Source organism: Natator depressus, chromosome 1 (assembly GCF_965152275.1).
Source record: "Natator depressus isolate rNatDep1 chromosome 1, rNatDep2.hap1, whole genome shotgun sequence".
In the NCBI taxonomy this organism is placed as follows: Eukaryota; Metazoa; Chordata; order Testudines; family Cheloniidae; genus Natator; species Natator depressus.
The window spans coordinates 114,505,755-114,530,323 of NC_134234.1; the positions used below are offsets into that span (position 1 = coordinate 114,505,755).

Genomic DNA, 24,569 nt, shown 5'->3' on the forward strand with positions numbered 1-24,569 from the left:
TTTGCTGGTGCCTTTTTGTAAACGGTTGAATGGAATGCTAATAAAATAATAGTGTCTGGTTGGTGCATCAGGCAGTGGAACTACATAATTTGCCAAAGGGACAGGTGCTAACAAGTGTTTTGTTTTTCTTTGACAGAGTGGTTACTGTGCAGTGAATATTTGACCTTTCCATTAAAGTTTCTGTTTATAATATAATGTTGATAATATTGTGTGAGCAGATTTGCCTGGGCTGCTGAAAGAAAGCGGCAAATCTTTTCTTTTTTAATTCTGAAAGAAACAGTACAAAAATAAGAGAGATGCCCATTCCTTTGTATTTTAAAGGTTATAAACATTAGACTGCTGTGCTTTACACACACACACACACACACACACACACATATGCACATTTACTCACAGGTAGCAAGGCATTATGCACTGAGTGCCATCCATCCAAAAACTAGGCTTTGTCATGACCTGCATACAGTTGAGCACCAGGGAAGCCATGAGCAGCCTGTCCCTCTGATTATATGGTCTGTGGAGAACAAGGGATTTAAAAGAAATGGAGCCAACATTAGCTGTTGGTTTAAGTAAAATTGGTTGGCTATTGCCAGAATTTACAATACAAAGGGACGTCCATTGCCTGCATTTGAAATATAATGGGGTCTTGCCAAAAAGCATGATTGGCCTGAGTCAGAGCTCCTTAGTACTATTTCTGGGAAAGGCACTTTTCAAAGGAGGGACTGGGGTTATTGTACACAGTGTAATTACAATGTGTGGCTAAGTACTAAATCCTTCTTTCCACAAAAAGCCAGGAACAAAGCTGGCTGAATGGCTGCTATCTACTCTTCTGTCTGACTTGTAAAATGTGAATAAACCTTTTCCAAGCTTGACACTAATCACAGCATTCTATCCTTCTCAGTGCCTTGAAGATCCATGGGAAATGGAAAGGAGACAATACTACATGATACTTCTTTATTACAAAACCATGGTAGGGACTCCATCATAGAAGTATAAAACACTTTTTATGATCAGCCTGATTTTTGACTCCTCCTCCTGACTTCCACAAGTGTCTTTCCCACTTCAACTATGTGTTCTCCTGTCAGAGAAAATGTTTTTGGAGTGGGGAAGAAGGGGCAGAGTTTGAGGAAGATTTGACCCATCCTTTATGAGGTATAATATTAAATAATAAATAATAACAATTAGAATAATTATATATCTACATTTTGCACTGTCTGTCTCAAGACCAGAGTGTTCTAGGAAGCTGAACTACCAAGTGTGATGACTAATGACAACAAAAGTAGACAAAGTGCAAAAAAAATGATCATTTTGTTAAATTTCTTTTTACATATTTTCAATGAAATTAGAAATAATCAACTATCAAAATTTTGAAAATTAAAAATAATCTACCAGCTCTGTAATATTAGAAAAACACATCACAAAGGTGTGAAAATGTCATCAAAACTTTCTAGGTGATGGTCAGAAACTAAAAATATTCATAAAAGTTATTGAAAGTTTGAATTTTGGAAAATTTTGATCAGCTGTGGTCATGACACTCATATTTTTTTCCCCTTCATGTGTTTAAGCAGCTCTGCTGGAATCTCAGGCATCCAGCTGCAGTGGGAGGGGCAAGCAGCAAATTCCTCTGCTATATCTCCTCCTGGGCACTTAGGACCTGTGTGATGTTTGTAAGCAGGCAGCCAGTCTCTCTCTCTTCCTCCTCTCTCAAGGTATGTCTACAGTACGAAATTATTTCAAAATTATTCTATTCAAATTTTCGGAAGCTATTTTATACATTTGGTCTTCTGTGTCCCCACTAAAGCATGTGAATTCGGTGGAGTGCGTTCACAGTTCCAAGGCTAGCATCGAATGTCAGAGCGGTGCACTGTGGGTAGCTATCCCACAGTTCCTGCAGTCCCTGCCGCCCACTGGAATTCTGGGTTAAGCTCCCAGTGCACGATGGGGCAAAAACATTCTCGTGGGTGTTTCTGGGTGTGTGTCATCAGTCGCTCCTCCCTTCGTGAAAGCTACAATTGTTTCATGCCTTTTTGGAGTGCAGATGCCATACTGCTTTCAGCAGATGGTGCACCGCTGCTCTCCTGCTACTATGAATCCACCTCTCATTTCCTCACATCTTCCTATGTAATCTCTACTATCTACTCTTTCTCTTCCTCATCGAATGCTTCCGCTGCCAACTCTGCTTGGCCATCGTGAACCGAGCAGCACAGCTTCCGTCTCCAACTCTGCTCTCCCACTATTGCCACACTTCCCAGCTTCTTCATGTTGTCTGTCCTGGGCTCCCACCTCCGTGAAAGCTACAGAAGACAACCATTTCCCACCTTTTTTCGGCTATCGTGAACCAGACAGCACCTCTTCCGCTGCCACTCTGCTCTCCTACATTTCACGCCCTTTTTCCAGGATTACCCGTGCAGGCACCACAGCCATGGAGCCCACTCAGATCTCCGCTGCAGTTTTGACCATTGTAAATACCTCGCGCATTATCCAGCAGTATGTGCAGTACCTGCAAAACCGGGCGAGGAAGCGACGACAGCACGATTACAATAGTGATGAGGACATGGACACAGATGTTCCTAGAAGCATGGCATGTGGCAATTGGGAGATCATGGTGGTGTTGGGCCAGGTTCATGCCGTGGAACGCCGATTCTGGGCCCAGGAAACAAGCACAGACTGGTGGGACTGCATAGTGTTGCAGGTATGGGATGATTCCCAGTGGCTGAGGAACTTTCGTATGCATAGGCCACTTTCATGGAACTTTGTGACTTGCTGTCCCCTGCCCTGAAATGCAAAGATACCAAAATGAGAGCAGCCCTCACAGTTGAGAAGTGAGTGGTCATGGCCCTGTGGAAGCTTGCAATGCCTGACAGCTACCGGTCAGTTGGGAATCAGTTTGGAGTGGGCAAATCTACCGTGGGGGCTGCTGTGCTGCAAGTAGCCAATGCAATCATTGACCAGCTGCTATCAAGGGTAGTGACTTTGGGAAATGTGCAGACTATTGTGGATGGATTTAATGTGCTGGGGTTCCCTAACTGCTGCGGGGTGATAGATGGAACGCATATCCCTATCTTGTCCCTGGAACACCGGGGTGGCCAGTACATAAACTGCAAGGGGTACTTTTCCATGGTGCTGCAAGCACTGGTGGATCAAAAGGGACGTTTCATGAACATCAACGTGGGATGGCCGGGAAAAGTGCATGACACTCGCATCTTCAGGAACTCTGGTCTGTTTGAACAGCTGCCGGAAGGAACTTATTTCCCAGATCAGAAAATTACTGTTGGGGATGTTGAAATGCCTATAGTTATCCTCGGGGACGCAGCCTACCCCTTAATGCCATGGATCATGAATCCATACACAGGCACGCTGGACAGTAGTATGAGCAAGTGCAGAATGGTGGCAGAATGTGCTTTTGGACGTTTGAAAGCGCGCTGGTGCAGTTTACTGACTCAGTTAGATCTCAGCACAACCAATATTCCAATTGTAATTGCTGCTTGTTGTGTGCTCCACAATATCTGTGAGAGTAAGGGGGAGACATTTATGGTGGGATGGGAGGTTGAGGCAACTCACCTGGTGGCCAGTTTCGCACAGCCAGACAACAGGGCGATTAGAAGAGCGCAGCAGGGCGTGCTGCACATCAGAGAAGCTTTGAAAGTCAGTTTCATGACTGGCCAGGGTACGGTGTGACAGTTGTGCTTGTTTCTCTTAAAGTTACCCGCCCCCTATATATAAGAAAGGAAATAAAGTCACAATTGTTTAAAAACCGTTCTTTATTATTTGTTGCACAAAACATTGAGAGAAATCAGAAGCTAGATGGGGGAGAGGTGGTATTGGGTTAGGGGGGTGGTGGAGGAGGGAAAGGCAAGTCCAGAAACCAAATTAAAATTTAGGATATGCCAGCTTTCTGCTGCTTGTACAATCCTCTGGGGTTGACTGTGTGGGTCCCCATAGCCTCCCTCCCGCGTGTTCTTGGGTGTCTGGGTGAGGAGACTATGGAACTTGGGGAGGAGGGAGGGCGGTTATTCAGGGGCTGCAGTGGCAGTCTGTGGTCTTGCTGCCTTTCCCGCATTAGATCCACCATACAGCGGAGCATGTCAATTTCCTCCCCCATGAGCTTGACCACAGCATCCTGCCTGCTCTCATCACGCACGTCCCTCCTCTCTTCATATTCATGTAACGCTTTAAGGGCCTCCGCAATTGTCTGCCTCCACATATTCAGCTGGGCCCTATCAGTCCGGGAGGACTGCATGAGCTCGGCAAACATTTTCATCCCGAGTTCATTTTTTCCGCCTTCTAATCTGGACCAGCCTCTGGGATGGAGTAGATAGGGGCCATATTGAAACATTTGCACCTGCTGTGGGAGGAGAAAAAGGGAGGGTAGTATTTTAAAAGATACATTTTAGCGAATAAAGGGGACACTCTTTCTCAGTGAAACAGGCAATTCATAGTACTCAGCACATGTTCTTTCTGTACAAGGTCTCTTTTTGCCTCTTATACTGAAGTGCCTGCCACTTTGGTGTGAATAAGCTATCACATGCGGCCGGGCAACAGTATTCAGCTTGCAGGCAGCCATGGTAAGCTCTAGGGGCACGCGGGGTTCTGCTTCTTCTGCATTCATTTCAATCCTTTCAAACTGCCGGACCCCCTTTCTCATAGCAAGCAATGCCTGGTGGGTTTGCCATATAAAAGGAGGGCCTGCGGGCTCTCTGGGATGATCGCTTCACACAACGCCCGCTCCCTCCCCCCCCCCACACCACACGGCTCCGATGAGGCTCTGAGCAGGGATGAGCCCTTTAACCTAAATGAGAACAGCCCAGCATGGCTGGGTTTCCCCCCACCCCGCACCGTGTGGCTCCGATCATGCTCTCACTCACCAGAAGTGCCTTCTCCAGGGTCATGGTCCGGGAGCATGCCTTGGGAGTGCATGGAGGCTATTGGCTCCAGCGTTAAGAATAGTTCCTGGCTAGGGGGGAAAACAGATTCCCCACTTGCCGCCTGTGCACTGTCCTCCTCCTCCAAAAACTCATCCTCCTCGCTCTGTGCTACTCCCCCCTTGCAGGTGTCCATGGACAGTGGTTGGGTAGTGGTAGCGTCACCCCCCATAATTGCATGCAGCTCACGGTAGAAGCGGCATGTCTGGGGCTGTGACCCAGAGCGCCTGTTAACCTCCCTGGCTTTTTGGTACGCTTGCTTGAGCTCCTTGATTTTTGTATGACACTGCTCTGTGTCCCTGGAGTATCCTCTTTCCGTCATGGCCCTGGAGACTTTAGCGTACGTATTTGCTTTTCTTTTTTTGGAACGTAGTTCTGCCGTAACAGATTCGTCTCCCCAACATGTGATGAGATCCGGTACCTCCCGTTTGGACCATGCTGGAGCTCGTCTGCAAATCCAGGACTGCGTGGTCTCTTGTGATGGTGAACTCTGCATGGTCGCCTGTGATGGTGGACTGTGCTGATGGTCACCTGTGCCGATGGTGAAATTCAAACGTTCCCAGGGCTTTTACTGCCTACCTGGCTAGTGTATCGGAGTTGAAAGTGTTATCCAGAGCCGTCACAAAGGAGAATTCTGGGATAGTTCCTGGAGGCCAATAACGTCGAATTGCGTCCATAGTAGCTGTAACCGGGAACTGCGATCTCGATTTTAGCGCTACTCCACTTGCCGAGGTGGAGTACAGAAATCGGATTAAAGAGCCCTTTAAATTGAAAAAACTAGTTTGGTCGTGTGGATGGAATCAGTTTTATTTTGAAGTAACTTGCCTAATTCCGAAATAACCGCGTACTGTAGACCAGGTCTTTGTGGCACTGGTTCCCCTCCAGCAGGGGGCAGAACAGTATAGAAGGCATAGAGAGAGCGAGGAAGAAGGCAGCCAGCAAGACTCACAGGTAGGACCTAATATCACCCTTCCACCCTTGTTGCCACAGTAAGTATGCAGCCAGACTGTAATCACCCTCCTGAGAGGACACTGGAGGAGAAATCTAGTTAAAAACTTTACAAATACTAATTAGTCAGGAAGACACTTCTTAAATAGACACTATCGTTTTTTTGACCTGGGGCCCAAATGCATGATCTCCACATTTTGCCACATCCCTACCAGCCTAGTAAGTGAGAGTCACAAAGGCAACTTTGAAGTCTGGGTCTCCCAGTCACTGGAACAACTTAAGTATATTGTTTTTTTTTTAAATCATATCTATAGTTTGCAAATTCCATTTTAAGTAGACAAAGTCCTAATAGGTCCAGAACATGCTGAACATTCATCAAAAACAAAATTAGAACAGGATTCTGTACCACAAAAACAAATTAAAGCCATCTGCCAATTCTGTAAAATACTTCATTTAAAGATCTTATAATTTTTCTTGTAATCTGAGTATAAAAGACAAACTAACCCTTAAACAACCTTTTTTTGATGTGTTTAGTAGGCATCATATTTTCTAGTAACTCCTAACCATCCGAGAACTACCTCCTAGCTGATGTTTTGCTTCAAAGAGAACATTGGTAACATGTGTGCAGGGAAGGGCCACAATTTTTGTATTATTTATTAGTTTGTTTTAGGTCACCGGAGAGCTTCTGAAAGACACCTTTTCCCTTTTATCTTATAAACTGTCAGAGAGTTCTCAAATAAGCACAATTTACAGTTTGTCATCCTAAAATAAAATCAAGATATATTCCTAAATTGATAGAAATTGCATAGCACCAAATGAGAAATAGGGATTTTTTATTCTTTCATTTATACATGCCAGTCTCTATGTCTATAAACATATGTTTGCACATACTGTGTATTGATAGATTAACATATAAAATTACAATATTGCATTGCAACACTATACTTAACGGTGTGTCTGCATTTTTACTTCAGGGGTTTATATCTCAGCCATAAAAATTATCTGTAGGCTGAAACTTGGCATAGATTGTCAAGCTAGGATTTTTCTATTTCTTTATTTTTGCAAAATTAGAAGAAACTTTCCAGAGAACAGCCTCTCTCTCCCCATCATTTCCTTACTCCCTTGCAGAGCCAAAAGAGGCTTGGGGACAGATCCTGAATGGTGTCAATTGGCATAACTGAACTGAATTCCATGGAGCTATGGTAATTTTCACCAGCCCTCTGTGTTTGGAAATAAAGTGTTGCAATCCATTAGCCATTAAAGTGGAATACATCATTTATCTATTTTTTATTATTTAAAGAACACATTATTTCCTTTAAATAATCATCATTGTGCATGAATGGACAGCTTTGCTTTCCCAAAAATCCATACTGAATTTTAGCACAAAATATTAGGATAAATTGAGTAAGGAGAAAAACTTGGAGGAGTAAGTTGGGAGTCAATTGTAAAGTATTAGGAGTAAATTGAGTAAGGAGAAAAGGAGGTCATCCCTGACCCCCCAGTAGTTGCTTTCGGTGTTTGGGAGCCATGCAAGGAGCTTGAAGAGAAGGGATCATAACCCCAACAGACTCTGTGGATGCACAGCCATTCTGAGGAGGGGAATACAGCCAATAGCAGGAATATGCTCCAAGGAGACATTACACATATTCCTGCATTGGTAGGGTGGTTGGGAAGCCTGTAAAGCAATAGATTTCTGGTGTCTCCCATAACCAGCCCATGCCTCCCCTCCTGTGCCTTGTGCATCATCTTTCTGCCCCCTGCTTCCATGGAAAAGGGGCTAGATTTGCCCCTTTACTGCATATATGTGAAAATAATACCAGCCTCAAACTGACACGGTTGCTCAGATCAATGCTTTGCATAGTTCAACTGCTACCTTCAATTTGCTAACTTTACCTGTTAGCATTTATACTAATAGAGCTTAATAGTTTAAAAGGAAACAGTGTGGCCTATTGGGTGAAACACTGACTTTGAAAACATCACAAAGTGCAATGCAGATTTACTCAGAAGTACATAGTAAAAAGCTGTTGAGGACAGTTAGGCACAGAACACATATTTCTGACATGACTGTTTTTGTACACATATGTCGTCAGCCGGTAAACAATAAATGTATGTAAATACTGTACATAGAACACATATAAATAATCAGTATACCCGGCATGATAAATTCTACCCTCTGCTAACGGATGTGGGCCCGGGGAGTGGAGACTGAGTCTCCCCCTGTATCAGGTGGTAGGCAGAATCCTACCATAGCTCAGAAGAGTGGGACAGAGAGGAGCCATGCCTGCTGATAGCGGGGGGCAGAGTGAGAGCAGCTGGCTTCAGCAGTGTTACTGAGCCGCTTAGTCCGTGTGAGCATGCTCAGCGCAAGCCAAGCAGCATGTGTTGCCTCTGGAGTGGGAGATAGCTAGAACATGTTACTTTTCCCCATAAAGTGTGATCTGATGCAAAAGGTGATGAGTCCAGCCTCATAGCAGGTTAGTGCATATGCTGCAGTATGTATTGGCCGAGAACAGAACAGGATGCACTTTGCTCCTGCTCAGAAGCAAAGCACAGTATGTGCCACATCACAAGTCTCCAGCCTGTCGGGAGGTATCTTGTCCTGCAGCAGCCGTTCTTTGCCAGTGTGCGTGATCAGACTCCTGGTGCCAACTACCTCCAACAACAGACATTATTAGCCTTAACATGTAACGTATGTGCGCTCAATAGAATAATGCACACAGCTCAATAAGTGTAAGGCATGTGCTTTAATACAAGCCTAAGTATTGATAGAACAGAATTGCTCATTCAGACTAAATAATGTGTTGCCTCACTTTCCATAAAGCATTTTATTTGTCTTCATTCAACATCAAAGCCTCAAATAAATCCATGTATCTAATGTATTTTAATTAAGCAGAGGGCGGATAAAGAGTTTTCCTCTCAAAATCCCCAGTTGCACTCTACTGCTCTCATCAATGGGAGTAAAACTAAGAAACCTCCTTCACTGTTAACAGTAATTTTAGCTAATTCATTTTCATTTCCATTTCCATAATGGTGGGATATTGGTTCATTATTGACCAAAATAGCTTTATACGTATAATAAAATAGATCACCAAGACCAACTGTTTGCATGTAGCACTTGAGTTTTCCCTGGAGGTCTCATCAAAGAACTGACCCAGCCTGATCCACTTAGCTTTGAGATCACAGCACACATTTTATAGATTGGCCAGTTGTAGAATCACAGAGCCTGTGAGGGTTTGCTTGGCTCTCCAGCTCCAGAAGCCATGCAAGGGGGAAAAAAAACAATTGTCAGGCTGCAGAACATCACAAATAATCTATGACTTTTCTCCTATCCCATGACTTAGAACAGTAGTTTCATGTCACATTGTCTGTTTGGTGGGTAAGTGGTGATTATGAAATACTGTAAGTCACTAAGGGTTTGGGTACACTGCAATTAAACACCCACTGCTGGCCCATGCCAGCGGACTTGGGCTCATGGAGCTCAGGGTGCGGGGCTGTTTAATTTTGATGTAGATGTACTGGCTCAGGCTGCAGCCCGAGCTCTGGGATCCTCCCATCTTTCAGGGTTCTAGAACCAGGGCTCCAGACGAAGCCCAAATGTCTAGACTGCAGTTAAACAACCCCCCCTAGCCTGAGCTGCATAAGCCGGCATGAGCCAGCCATGGGTTTTTGTGTAGACTTACCCTAACTATTCAAGAGAGGAAGGCAAAGATGGGCTTATAACCAGAAAATAATATTTCTAACAAAACATTCGCTTTCCCATATGAAGCTGATTAAACATTTTTCCTAGAGAAGAAAAACAAACAAACAGCTTCCCCCCCCCCCCCACATCAGCAAACTCCTTTGACCACACCAAATTAGTCCACTGTAGAGACAAAGCTACTCCATACTCATTAGTTAGAAATTGGACTTACACAATGAGTAAAATGGTAATAGTTGTTGGACTCCTGGCTCTTCTGTCTGCTTTCTGTCTTCAAATGGAGCCAGTATACTTTCCAGGAAAATATACATTAAAAATCCAAGCAAAGTCATTGCAAAGTCACTTTCAGCCATATTCTACCTACCTGTTAGGTCATGTTCTGGATGGAAATCAGTTGTCCTAGAAGCATCAGTTGTCCTTTGAAGCATCCTCCAAAATGTCTCCATTATCTCCTTTAATGACGGCAGGCTCATCTGTGAGTGATTGACATTACAGAATTAACTCACTTGTCAGTTTTAGGACAATTAACGTTAAGAGATTAATCTGTTTAAATGAGTTTTTCCCCAATAACTACTCTTTGACATCAAACAAAGAGACATGCTAAGAACAAGGAAAGACTATAGAATGTTTCGGGAAAGACTTTCAAAGACACAAGGGGTAATTATGCAACTAACTGTCATTGAAAGTCATCAGTAGTTGGGCACCTCACTGTAATTTGTCCTTTTGAAACCCTTCCTCTAAAACGCTACATTTTTTGCTTTATTTGAAAGGGTCATTGCTCAGATACCACAGTGTTGTGTGTTTAAAGGAAAGAAACAGATGGATACATAGATAATCTAAGCATTTCTTTAGAACTGTAAATTGTCGTATGCTAGTTATACTGAATTAGATAGTCCCGTAACACATTCATGAATAGTTCCTCTTGAATAGCTACCGAAAGATACTTTGAAATCACCTGGTAAAGAGGTGGGGCTGGGGTGGGAGGAGGAGGCAGGATCGTGGTGCCTAGGGACAAAGGTTACCCTGTACCTCTTTTCCAAATGGACTAGTGCTATCAATTCATAACGAGTTTTCCTTTCAACATCCCCAGTTGCACCAATGAATGGTGCCCTGATGGACTAGTCTGTCAATCAATCAATACATTTAAGGATCACATTCAGTATCCCCTACTAGAAGCAAATTATTTAGCACTGTACAACAATTTAGAATACCACTACAACCTTGTAGTTAGCTTCAGTTACATGAAATAACCAAAGGCAGGTTACAGTATGAAACAACACTCTATGTTTATAAAACAGTAACAGCGTGAAATGTTAAGTGAATAGTTTTTGGTCCCAATTCAGATAGTACTTCACCATGTGCCTAATTTTAAGCATGTGAATAGTCCTTTTGAAGTCAGTGGAATAAGTCACATGCTTAAAGTTGACACATGCTTAAGTACCATGTTGGACTGGGATGTGGAGGAGTTATATAAGAAAACACAGGAAATTGCCAGTGGATGGTGGTTTGATTTTTTAAGGATTATATATATATGCATGGACTCAAGGACAAAACTCAAAGGACAGTCAGTAAAGAGAAGTTGCTGAGAATAATAACTAGCTGCAGTCTCCATCCTTCTCTTTAGCATAATATAATAATAATAAAAAACTTTGGAGGTCTGTCCTTGACACTGTAGATAAAGTTGCACTGAAAGTTCCCTTATAAACCTTATTTTGACCACTTTCCCTAACTTGCATTTAGCAACTTTAACTATAACTCAGCACTTTTTGGGTTTAGGTAGCACTGTAATGGCACAGTGTTCTATAAAGCACAGAATAGTTTCTAATGTAAAAGCCAAAGCCTTCTCCCATTGAAGATGATGACAAAATTCCCATTGACACCAATAGAAGCAGGATGGGGCCTTAAGAGAACACAATTAACTTGGGCAAAAGCAAACACAAAGCAATAATTAAAGTGTGGGAGAGCGTGCAGACATCACTGGCAAGCAGGCCGATCAAGAAGGGCATCATGAACAAAACGTGCTTTAATTTGAGATTTGTAGGAGAAAAGGGATTTCAATAACTTATAAGTTTTAAAGCAGGATATGAAGGAAAGTGTGTGACCAGGAAGTGGAAGGCTATTTGAAATCTAGGGAAAGCAAGGTTGGAAGGTGAGAGTGGGAAAAGGAGACAAAGGGAGAATTAAAAAGAGAGAGACTATGTAGATCACAGGGAGGAGGAGGAGATGAGAGCAAAAATGTAGTCAGAGGCAAGACTGTGCAGCCTTGAATGTGAGACTGTGTAGCTTGAATTGCATACAGTAAAATACAGTGAGCCAGTGAAGATACTTAAGTTGGGAGGAGATGGGTTAATAAAGCCCAGAAACAGAACTCTCTAACTCAGCTCTCATTTCTTGTATTAATTTAGCTTAAGTTCATACATCTCACATAATGCACCTATAGTAAATATTTAATGCATGGAGGAAAATGTTTCTCTGACCCACTTGTGCAGAGCCAGATTAACCTTTTTTGGGCCCCGGTGCCTGGACCGTGGCCCTGTGCCCCCTCCACTTGCACGGGGATGGGGGCACTGAGAGGAGTGAATAGCAGATGGGGCCTTGAGAGGGGCAGAGGCCGAGCGGGGACAGTGCCTTGGGGCAGAATGCAGGCGGAGCAGGGGGCGGCGGGGCCCCTTCTGAATATAGGCCTGGTGCCATTGTAAATCCGGTACTGCACTTGTGATCAATATGGCTTAAAACATGAGGACTCATAGCATATCCCTCTGGCCCCTATGAAAGATGTACATGTAAGGTGCATGTGGTCTGCATGTGTATGTACAGTACACTTCTAAATACTGCACTGATCTTTCTGAAAATCTACAATGATCGAAATTAAAAAATCTTCCAGCAGGACCCTTGGGCCCTTGTGGAGTCCCACTAGGGTGACCAGACATCCCAATAATAGTGACATTGTCTCAATATTAGAGGCTTTATCTTATACATGCAACTATACCTCCCCACCACTGGAAAAAATGTGTCCTGATTTTTCACATTTGCTATCTGGTCACCCTGAATCCCACTGACCTCAATGGGATTCTGCAAGGGTTCAAGGGGCCACACTAGTGCTTCCTATTGCAGGATCATAGCAAGAACAAAATCAGCCTCTTGCTTTAGGGAGCGGAGAGTTATTTTGCTGACTAGTGTAAACCAAAACAATGATGGGTTTTGCAAAGAACTTTCGATGCTTTACAATAAATCTGGATGTGCTTAAAAATCCCATAAGAGTTTTAAAAAAAAACCTGGATGTGTTTTCTCAAGTAACTATTTAAAGCATATTAGAGTTTATTTAATTGCACTGGGATTTTTCAAAGCATATCAGGGCAAAACAGCAGACTATAGGCCCCAATATGCTAATTAATAGCTAGCTAGACCCCTGAAATAAACCTGCAACACTTCATTAATCAGACAGTAATTGAATTGGCACAGTACTTCTGTGCAAACTATATGTAGATTGAAATACCAGTCTTGACAAGGGTGAGGGTAACTTTCTCCACAATAGTATGTTTTTGGACATTGAATTTACATTGTTCAGTGGGCAGTTGGCCTTCATATTTCAGTTTTCTGCACAGAAAATCCCAGATGACTGAGCCCAGTGAAATATTCCACATGCTGCCATGGTCTTTGAGGTAAGTACTTTTCAATGACCACAAGTTCAGCTCAGTGGAAAAGAACAAATCAGAACGGATTCATTTACTTTCTTCATCTAAAGACATCTGCCAATTAATGTTATTATAAAATAACAGTGTTGAACAGATGTTTCATTTGCTAAGTTTATATTTGACTGTTTGAAAGCTAACTACCTGGGGATTTAATTGACAAATACTTACAGCTTTGCTTATGAAAAATGAAACAATAAATTTTCCTGCAGAATTGATGAAGTATAAGTCTGGATATTGATTGCCCATAGTAAGAGCTCAGTGAGGAGCTGATTACCCCTGAAGGAAGAGAACAACAACAAAAAGGTGCTTTAAGCTGTTTCCGATGAAGTGAGCATTCAGTACATACCCATGCTGTTGTGTGAGCTTGGGCGAGTCACTTGGCCTCTGTGTCTCTGTTCTCCTTCCCATGGAGGTCAAAGGGATTGTTCACAATCTTAAAGTTAAGTACGTGTTTAATTGTTTGACTGAACTGGGTCCTGAGTGCCTGCCAGTTTTCAAGCCTCCATCATCTTCTGCTGAGGTTCTAGAGCTGGTCGAAAAAGGTTGCAATTTCTGTTTTGTCTTAGCTGCATTTTATTCACTCCTATGCTTGCAGCCATTTTGATGAAGCTTTCAGAAAAAAAAAATCCACTGCAAGCAAGCATATCAAATTTCAGCTGTAAAGTAAGAGAGAGAAAATTTTAAGCAACTTAAAATGCCCCATGATAATGAAAGCAGTTGGGCATCCTTAATTAATTATAAGCATTGACACTTACACCAGCTAGAATGTCTGTGTACCCACTGTACTTCGCAACCCCAATAAGCTGAATTCCCATGCCAAGATGAAACCAATAAGCGATAGTAAAAAGAAATGAGTAAATCTTAATGTATTGTATATGCCTATGAAGGAACCAATAATGAATTGATTTTGGGTGAGAGGAAACTAGGAAGGCAAACAGCTGTGATACTCACATCATTTATCAGAGGAAGCTACAGCTCTTTGATCTAAAAAACAAAGAAAACTACCTACTGTTTTTTCAACAAACAGTTTAAACCGATTAGGTAGTTTGAACTTCCATGCCTGTTCAGAGAAACACTATCCTTGGAGCTGGCTTGTTAACAAAAACTACTGTAACACGTTGGGGAATATATTCTCTAGCTATCTGATTTCTTCTAATCATTGTCCTCTTTCACTTGAGAATTTCCCATTATTCAGGAACATATGGACTAAACATTTCTTCAGTAATCATGTCTGAACAAAGTAATCATTCCCTCATTAACCAATTATTCCTCAGAATCAAATGAAACAGACATATTTTCTAAGACAATTTTCATTAATAAACCCTACGGAACCATACCTAACATATCTCCCATTCAAATGGCTTAATTCAAAGACCTCAGTGTAGATAACAAAGAGGGATTCTTGTTTTACACTAACAGTAAATGATCTCAGGAACAAGGTTAGAGATGGAATGAATACCAGATTGAAGAAAAAAGAAATGTTAAAAGAGCAGTAATTACTGGTTAAGTTATTTAACCTTTTGTGTGCTGTGAGCCTCTCCAGTACGCTCAAAACTTTTAGTACAAATCTGTTGATTTCAAAGACACTGTAAGAGCAGTGGGAACACAGGCTGACCAAAGGTGTTTGTGTGATAGCTGGAGGGGTAGGGTGGAGGGGGGCAATTGGCGATGCATGTACACAGCTAAACAAAATAAAAAACCAAGAGAATTTTTCTAACCACCAAGGAGGAATACTGACTGCTGCTGTGGTAGCACTGATATGATATTTCAGAAACCACTCACTCAAAGTGTATCCACATGAATCTTGGAAAACTGTGTGTTATTTGGATTTTTAAATAGCTGATGACAAATCTGACATCGAGGAGTTAAAAGAAGAGCGTATCTAGCGCATTTGTTTTTAATTACTTGTTGCACACAGTAGTTTGAGACACATGTTCAGATACCATTCAGTTCTATGACAGGGCAGAAACTTCTTTACAACACTAGAAAACAATGTAATTTTATCCCAGCCTCTTTCCTTTGACTACTGAAACAGACAGTACTGAAATACAATGCACTCCCTCTTAAAGACATTGCCATGGACTCTGCATTCTTCCGTTCATCTCTCTTTTCTCAGCCAGAAGTACGCATGTACCTATCTGAGAGTTATGTTGTAAGGTTAATTAGTTAAAGAGCCAAATCCTTCAGGCCTTACTTGGGTAGAATTCCCAAGGACTCAAGGTGATGGCCCATAACTTGAGAAGCACTTTGAAAATGTAAAGCTCTACTTAAGTGCTACATATTATCATCAGCATCTATTTCTGATTTACAATCTGTAGTCTTCCTGATGTCCATATAACTTGAATATCTATTTGCAGTGGAAAACAACAAGTATGACTGATTTTTTTTACCCATCAGATTCTTCACCATTCTGTCTCCAGTATCTTACAATTCTATAATTTTTATTGCTGTCTTCACTGGGACAAAGAAGGTGTTATTTAGTGTTGTAACTTCTGGCCCAACTGGTACCAGACTTCAGATTGCCACTCTGGAGAACAGCTAGGATACATACACCAAAAATATCTTCAAAGTTGTTCATCTAGCCTAACAATCTGTTAGTGGAAGGGTGCTGATTTCAAAATCCTTAACATTAATTTCATTTCTGTGTCTGTAAGTCGGAATGTTTCAGCCTAATCCTTTGTTAGACATTCATGAGAGCCAGTGACAAAATGGCCAATGGCAAAATGGTGATGACAGCTGTCATTCGATTGAGAAAGATGTAAGAACAGTTTTATCCATCGCCCCTTGAGCTCAGGATCTGGACACTTGATACATGACTACGGTTTTGTGCTTGTAATTTTCTCTATATAGGTACCCCGTCACCAGCCAGATGATTCACAGCTGTCATGCCTAAAGGTTTCCTAGATAAAGTCAGTATATATATTTTTTTTAAAGCACAAAACATTCATTTCCATATCTGGTTTTATTTTTGAGATAACAACAGTAATAATTTATCCTTATATTTTAGAGGCATTTTCCTCACGTCATTATAGTGTTGTCTAACAGAGTCACCGAAGTTCAGGTTCAGCCATCATTTCTATGAAAAACAAATAACTGGCCTTTAAAAATCTACTCAGGTATGAAGTTTGGCATACATGGCCTTAGCATGAAAACAATTAAAACAAAAACTTTGTTTAACGCAATTGGCTATTAAATCAGGGCAGGGCAAAAAATATGTTTGTGGATTCAGAGAGAGAGATTTTTAACACTCCAAAGTCTTCTCTTATAACACAAAATTAGACAGATGCTTAGTCCATAATCCTTTTAATACCTGAATTTGCAGAAGAGATCAAACGGTGCGAGGTAGGATAGTAATGAAACTCCTAGTGATGCTTATAGGAATTGAGTTGCTAAATCTTCGTATACCAATTTTAAAATTTAAGATTTTTTTATAAGTAAATCTTGATATATTGGGGCTTTATAATCACCTGCTTGGTACATTGGGTAGACAGCAAATACAATATGTTTTCAATACACCTCCATGACATGTACTAGTTACGGATGCTGTAGTATTACATATTTTATAGATAAATCATGCAGCTACTAATTTTTTAATTAATTTTCTACTCACATATTGTACCATAATTGTTCCAGGGTTATTATGACAAACTAAGACCCATAATCTACACATTAAGTATCCTTAATAGTGTACATTGATATGATGGACTTTAATGATTTGGAAAGAAAACATGTCAATGGTCTGGGGGTTAAAGACTCTCTATATACTGATTCATATGATAGATTGTTACAGTTCTGAAAGCCTCCTTAGGGTCTGTCTTGACAAAACTCCAACCATACAGACATTAGAAGAGAGCCCATTGCAACACATCGTGGCAAACACCTACTAATGCCTTCATACTATGGATTCAGGCTCAGATGCCCTATGATGCTTTGTATGACACAATCTTGGAAAGGATTACTAATATACACTGGTAAGCCGGTATCTGCATATGTGCTTTAATACATATGTGCCTGCATGTATGTATGGTGCAATACTGTTCTTTCAATATAAAAAGGCTAGGAAACTATGTAGGCCAGTCTCTTCTCTGATTTAGCATATGTATCCACAATGTCTTCTTATTCAAAAGAAGCTTGCACTAGTTACTCCTGTTGCTGCTTTTTCTTTGTGCACTGAATATTCTGTTTTATATAGTGATTGATTGTACACTTTGTTTCATATACTGTACATTATAGATATTTTTCTAACTTCTTTTGTGTCTGGCCGTTTTCTAGCTTATGTTGGTGGTGTTCGTTCCTTTTATTTGGAACTAAATGTAACTTGATTCCTCTAATAAGGCCCCAATCCAGCAAAGTACTTAAGGATGAGTTTAAATTTAAGTACATCAGTAGCCTCTTGACTTAATAGCATTACTATGGTCACCATTAAAAGTCAGCTACCCAATAGGCCAGTATTGACTTTGTTACGGGGACCATTAAGCCTCATTGGGGTCCCCTTTAAGATCATCTTTTCCAAAGAGCACAGACAGTTTCCTTAACACGCCTAATAAATTAAGAACCTTGAGCCCAAGCATGATTGCCCTTTACTGCAACTTTTCCTATTTTAAATTGATATGGCATAGAGGGTGTTAAAATTCTATAAAATACAGCTGGCACAAGAATAAAACAAATGGAAAAACTCATAACTAACCATAGGTTACCAACCTAAGAGCGTAAACTACATATCAATAACTTAGAGGGCAACATAAAAACAACCCACCAAGCCCCTTTGCTTAGCCTCTAAGTCCTCTCATTCTTTTTGTAGGAAATTCTAAGAACAGTTGTCAAACTAGTCCAAAGACTAATGAGAGCTGAGTCAGGTGTTTGAAAGCAGCAGTTACACTCATTTCAGAGAGTAGGTTTCAGGTGACAGTGTAATAACCCAAGGAGAGGCTGCTGCCTGAAGTTTCTTGTGGATATATACAATATATTGTTGACATTTTTCCAAATAGATTTTGAATGCTTCAGTATCAGAGCAGAGTTCAGCCATATAATCCAGTTTTTGATGATCATATTTAGCAAGGTGTCTTGCCATGTACTATATTTACTAACAGGCTGGTGGCCAAGGTCAAAACAGGACATACCCTTTCCCAGGGCCGGCTCTAGGTTTTTTGCCACTCCAAGCAAAAAATTTGCCACCCCAAGCTCCGAGAGCGCAACTGTCCAAGAGGGGGAAAAAAAAAGTGGCCAGAACGCTGCCCCTGGAATTGTGCCACCCCAAGCACGTGCTTGCTTTGCTGGTGCCTAGAGCCGGTCCTCCCCTTTCCATTCTTGATGAAAACAAGTGCTTCATCTCCAGGACTGTACTGAGGAGTCTTCCCTACTCTCTTTATATTGTTTTAATGAAAAAAAAAACATCTTATTTAGAGATCATAGAAAATTATGCATGATATGTAGTTATTTGAAGCAAAAGCACTGACAACATAAACATGGAATCCCACAACATTCTATGTCATTCTTTAGGGTAAGAATGTTGCTGGCCCTTAGGAGAAGAGGATAGAGTGCAAGCAGCCTGAATCCCACCCCCTCTTTGCGCAGTCCACATAACAGCAAATCACAATTGTGGTTCCAGTGCTCAGGTGACTGCTCTTCCCATGCACCCCCTTAAAGTCAGGGTCTCACCTTTATTTTTTGGGGTCTGGAGGAGAATATTTTATTGATTGGTATTTTGGATCCTTTATATTGATGTTACAATTACAGTGTCTTGACACATATAGGGACACATCTTTCTTCAAAATTAACAATATTAAGCAATATATTGTATATTGAACATTGTTATATCATTAAATTTCCCCCTCCTTTTTTCAAAATTATTTAAATATAACCTTAGCATGATAAACCATTCAACCATTCAATGATTTGGGGAGGAAGTTGGATGCTTTCCAGGATGGAAAGAAAAACAGGAGTAGCTTCCTTATTTCTGGTCTGAATCTTTTTAACAGGCCAATCCTCAATAGACATCTCTAAGTCCTGTGCAAGTTCTATCGCCAATATTTGTATTTATTTATTTCAGGATGGTTTTCCTTTTTTTTTTACACCATTTAGTAGTTCCATACCACACATATGAAAGAGCCTGGCTGTTTTGCATTTTGCATTCCATGCAGATACCTGGGACAATATTATGTATTTTAGTATATAGAGATGGAGAAACATACATCTGGTAAACTAAATAGTACTGAACTTGAATTTTTTTTTAGTATTAGAACCAATATTTATTGTCTTCATTATCTCATTCCTTTCTTTTGCTGTTATTTCATATTTACAGTCTGCACTCTATCACTTAATAAATGTATGTGATTTGTCTTTTTAAAAACACAGTCACAAGATGTGTTTTAGACATAGTCTTGACGGCTCAAATTTCAAGGGTCTAGCCCTTAACTTTTACTAGGAATTACATTAGTTTCAGATGCACACATCACTGTGTTCCTAGTTGTGAACTGTGTGCATATAATTTTTACCTGGCTCTTGCAATTGTCCTTATGTGAGGGTTCTAGCAAATGGGTTTGGGAATCTTGTTCCTCTCTATTCATCAGTGGTCCACCCTATATGGAATATACTAACTGCATTGCCTATAATAATAATGTAATACCTGGCATTTATCTGTAATTTTCTGTCCTCACTATAACTGTAGACAGAATGATTGTTGGAACAGAGCAAGAACTGGAATTTACCTTTCATGGGAAATTCTGTGATTTCTAAATTTGTTTTGTTCCAAATTGGAATGAAAACAGAATTTTCACAAAATAAAATTTCAAAAACTATTTGGTTGTGGAACAAATGTTTCATTTCAATTTTGACTTTATTTTTATACTATAAAATAAAAAATGAAAAATCATTTAAAAATGAAAAATCAAAACCCTCCATTCTGTAATTGTCAAAGCAAAATGTTCTGACCTTGTCAAAATGCTTGTTTTCAACTCTCCCATGCCAACATGAAATTTGGTGAAAACTAACACTTTCCTATGGGAAGTTTCAGTTTTGACAAAACAGCATTTTCCAATGGAAAAACATTCCAACAGAAAAATTTTACCAGCTCTAGTGATTGTATGTTTCTGTGCAGTCTTAATCTCATTACAAAGGGTGAGAACAGGTTGTTATTTGACTCATTTAATCTGTTTTAAATTCACTATCCTTGAATACTCTCATACATTAGAGTTTGATACATGGAAACCGAATCTCAATCACTTGGAAGTTCATAGAAAGTGAACACAGAAGAGGCATGAACACAAGAAACCCATTTCTAAACTGGAGTGAATATTCATGACTCCCCCCCCCCTTTTTTTTTTTTTGCAATACCCATTCAACTTTCCAAAATATTCACTGTTTATAAATAAATCAAAACAAGTTACATCTATATATACATTAAGTTTAGTTTTCAGTTAGTGTGGCTAATTTTAGAACTGTGCAAAAATGAATAAAAATGTTTTCACAAAACTTGGCTCAGCTTTCCATTTTGTTACAGGCAATGTGGCATCCACAAAATGTTACTTTTCTGTTCACCCTGAAGAAATGAGAAACCACCTTTGGCTCAAAATTTTGTATTCATGAACTTAAGTAGAAGTAATGTACAACTTGTTCACGATTTTTCTTCTGTCTATCGTAGGCAAGCAGAGTCAGAACAGAATATTGTTACGCTGCTGGATGTGGCTATTGCTCATCTCCTCTCTACCCAAGTTCCTCAAAGCTGATTCACTGAGCATGGTCATACATACAGGGTGAAGTCCTGTCTCCGCTGAAATCAATGGGACTTTTTGTCTTTGACTTCACTTGGGTCAGGATTTCCCCCCGGTGTCAGTAGTCTGACCACTGGTAGGTTGAAAGTATAAGTTGAAGTATTTTTCAAGTTGCAGGTTGAAGTGTTTTGCCTAGAATTGGGCATTTTTTTTGAAAATAGGTTTATTTGCTGTAAAAGGCAGTTTCAGACCACCCCAAAACTACTTGTGAATTTACGTTGCATTAGCTGAATAGTTTTGACTGAATCAAAAAACTGAAATGTTGAAATGAAACATTTAGTTTCAACCCGACTCTAAATTTTTCCTTCTAATTTCTAAATTCACATAGTGCCAGGGTGGAAAGGAAGATCTGTCTTATAAAAGTTAGCCCAGGGATTAGGGTGCTCTCCTGCAATGTGGGAGACCCAGCTTCAAATCCCTCCTCCACATCAGGCAGAAGGAGGAATTGAACTGGGTCTCCAACATTCCAGAAGCATACCTAAATCACTAGCTACAGATTAGAAGGGAGTTCTGATTTCAGTAAGCTGAAAATTTGAGGAAAAAAGTTTTTGGTTTGACCCAAAACAAAACTTTATTTTTGATTTTTCAGAATTGCCAGCCAACCAAAATATCCATTATTCACCCAGTTCTAGTTTTGCCCATGCCGTTTCCCCAACGAAATTTGAACAAAAGACTATCAACATACTAGCATTTTGATCAGCTTGGCATGAAAGAAGAGGACCATGGGATGTAAATGACAGGATTTGAGCCAGGCAAGAAAGAGAAAATTCTGCTTCACTTATCAGCAAACAGCACCAGCACCACTGAAAGCAGAACAAGCAGACAAACGAGCGTAGTCCCAATTGCACACAGAGTACAGTAGCAGCAGATATGTTAGACTGTTTCTCTAGCAGGATCCCAAACTGTATCCAAATCATTACTGATTCCTATGACATGTAGATGGCACACAGGAGTCATGATGATGATCCATAAAAACTATAAAAAAAATGGTAAATGTGCACAGGAACAGCATCACATAGGCAGAATTTCTGACCTACTTCCCCATGATCATCCTTTCTCACTATGTAGCCAATGTGTAGCCAAACATTACTGAGTCATACTCTCTGTTGAAAAAAACACTGGACAATACAAACGAGAAGGGAAGTAAATTTCACACTTCATGCAAGCACATGTGTTAATGCCGTCCAGAATTTCCTTTGCTTGCTTGTGAATCCTAACCTGAAATAGTTGTTTTTTCTCATTAAAATATTCGTACCCTGTTTCTACAACTATAAACACCACTCTGAGATACAGCAAAAGTCATGCAAATCCAGTATTGAATATCCCCAAGTTACCTGTAAGAGCACTCAGTAAACCAGTCCAATAATAGAAACACTACCGGTAAATGCATGCAATAACCGTCACCAACATGGTCCAACCACATATAAATATAGTGATAGGGACAATCACAATATTTGAACATGTGGATGCTTATTCAAACTACTCCAAATAAACCTGGAAGTTGAGGAATGTTAGGATAAATCCTGTTCAGACACACAGGACTAGGAAGACCTACAGCCATGTCAATTAACATGGCAATGGAACCACACATCGTCAGTTGAGGATCTTGACTTGGGTCTAAAGAATTTCTGATTTCTTGGTCATTTGTTCTGGCATGACCCTGATTACCTTCAGTACCTGGCTATTTCTGGGATCTGTCCTCCATTCTCTTTGGAGAGACGGTGCTCTGAAGTTTTATTTGCTTCACATGTACAAACGTGTAGCATGTACACCTCTCCAGAACAAGGTGGGCAAGCTGGACAAGCTGGGGTGGAGGAACATGGATCCGTAGCCACTATGTTTGCACTGTTTCATATTTAATAAATATCATGGGCAGAAAGCATGCTATCACAAAACTTATCCATTAGTGATGTTAAAAAACTGTCTCACATGGCATCATATGGAGGTGCTCCTATCTGCATACCTCTGACAATGAAAATAGAAAATATTTTATATACTGAGAAACAGATATGACCTGAAATATCCATGATACACAGATTTTGAAACAGAGTTCCAAATATGATGTTATTTGTGCATTTCAGTGTTTGTTATTCATATTCATTCACATTCCTAGCAGGCATATGGGCAGAGTCTATACAGAAGCCAGCAGAGAGGAAGAAGCAACTAAAATAAACAGATGGGTGGACAGGGAGGAAATAATATTAAGTAGTTAAACCCATAATATACTCTCTAGAAAGAAAAATAAAAGGGCTAAGAGAAAAAAAAAAGTCAAGCAATAGCCCTCCCTGCCTTTCTCCCAACACACACAGAGAAAGTGATAAGGCCACTGAGGGAAAATTATATGGTGTCCGTAAACAAATACAAAGATCATAAACATTAATGTAGGAGGCAGAAACATATATACAGGGGTCAGACTCCACTCTTTGTTACACTGATATAAGTGGAGAGTAACTCCATTGACTCTTTAATGGAGTTCTTCCAGATTTATACTGATGCAATTGAGAGCAGAAGCTGGCCCCCAAAAAGGATTTGATTTTAACCAAAACATTATGATGAAATGAAAATTTAGTGGAGGGTAAGGAGTGATGGATATAAACTTCAGCTCATCAAATAATGGAAGACAGATTCATGAATAAGTGACTCAAATTTGATTTGTCATTATTGGTGCAATCATGCTATTTATTATTCTCCTAATCTCAGTTGAAAGTTTCAGGCATCCAGTCAAGGAGCAGAAATAATGCTAGAACTGGGCGACATTTTTCAGATGAAACTTTTTTGTTGTTTAAAAATGCAGATTCTGGTTAATCAAAACATTTTTCAAATTTGTGTTGAATTTGGCCAATTGTGATGGTTCAAAACAAAACACAACAAAATTCCAAAATTTACAAACATCAAATATTTCAATTTGATATTTTCAAATTTTAAAAAGGTAAACCCCCCTCAACATTAAACATTTTGTTTGGGGTCAAACAAAACATCTAGTTTGAGACAAAATGAAATGTTTGCAACTTTCCAGTTTGGAAAACAAACAAACAAAAACAACAACCATCCTTGCATAAACCCCACCCCTCTAACTTCCTAAGAGGAGCAAAAGTCAAAAACTCTTTTTTAAAAATGTAAGATATTTTTGGGCCCCTGTAACTCACATACATTCGGTCTTCTAATATTTGAATGTGGGGTGAGGAGAGAGACCATAAACCTAAATGTCAGTGACGACTGGGAATGCTGATGTTTTAACAGACTGTTACCTTAAAATATGCAAAGCCCACCTTTCTAGAATGACTGGGGAGAACCTTGTAGAGATCTTGTCCCCTTTAGCCCTTCACTTATCTCCTCCCATGGGAAAGGGTGATTTATCCCTTTGATATTATTCCTCCTGTTAATCCAGTGGTTATCTGTATTGGAGACATTGGGAAGACAGTGGTATTTTTGAAAAATAAAATAAATGGAAAGGGAGGGGCTGGTAAGCTTAATTAGCATCCTTCAGAGGCCAAGAAAAGGCCTCAGGGGCCTGTATTTATGGATGGGCACCATTTTTACT

The 24,569-nt window shown here is 40.3% G+C and overlaps 2 long non-coding RNA genes across 5 annotated transcripts in view; both read right to left on the bottom strand.

Annotated features, from left to right (window-relative positions):
- LOC141982731 (uncharacterized) overlaps positions 1-24,569 on the bottom strand; it is a 247,464-nt gene that overhangs the window by 126,241 nt on the left and 96,654 nt on the right. For 2 of the 4 annotated variants that reach the window (XR_012638205.1, XR_012638202.1), the window contains 3 exons: positions 13,606-13,915; positions 9,929-10,037; positions 4,884-5,680 (listed from right to left, as the gene is read on the bottom strand). This is a non-coding gene — a long non-coding RNA (uncharacterized LOC141982731). Of the gene's footprint in view, positions 1-4,883; positions 5,681-8,024; positions 9,117-9,928; positions 10,038-13,605; positions 13,916-24,569 lie in introns of those variants that run through there. The other 2 variants (XR_012638204.1, XR_012638203.1) reach the window with 2 other exon arrangements.
- On the bottom strand, positions 376-3,697 carry LOC141982723 (uncharacterized). Its single transcript, XR_012638199.1, has 3 exons — positions 3,559-3,697; positions 2,498-2,772; positions 376-511 (listed from the first exon to the last, which is right to left on the bottom strand). It is a non-coding gene; the product is annotated as an uncharacterized LOC141982723 (long non-coding RNA).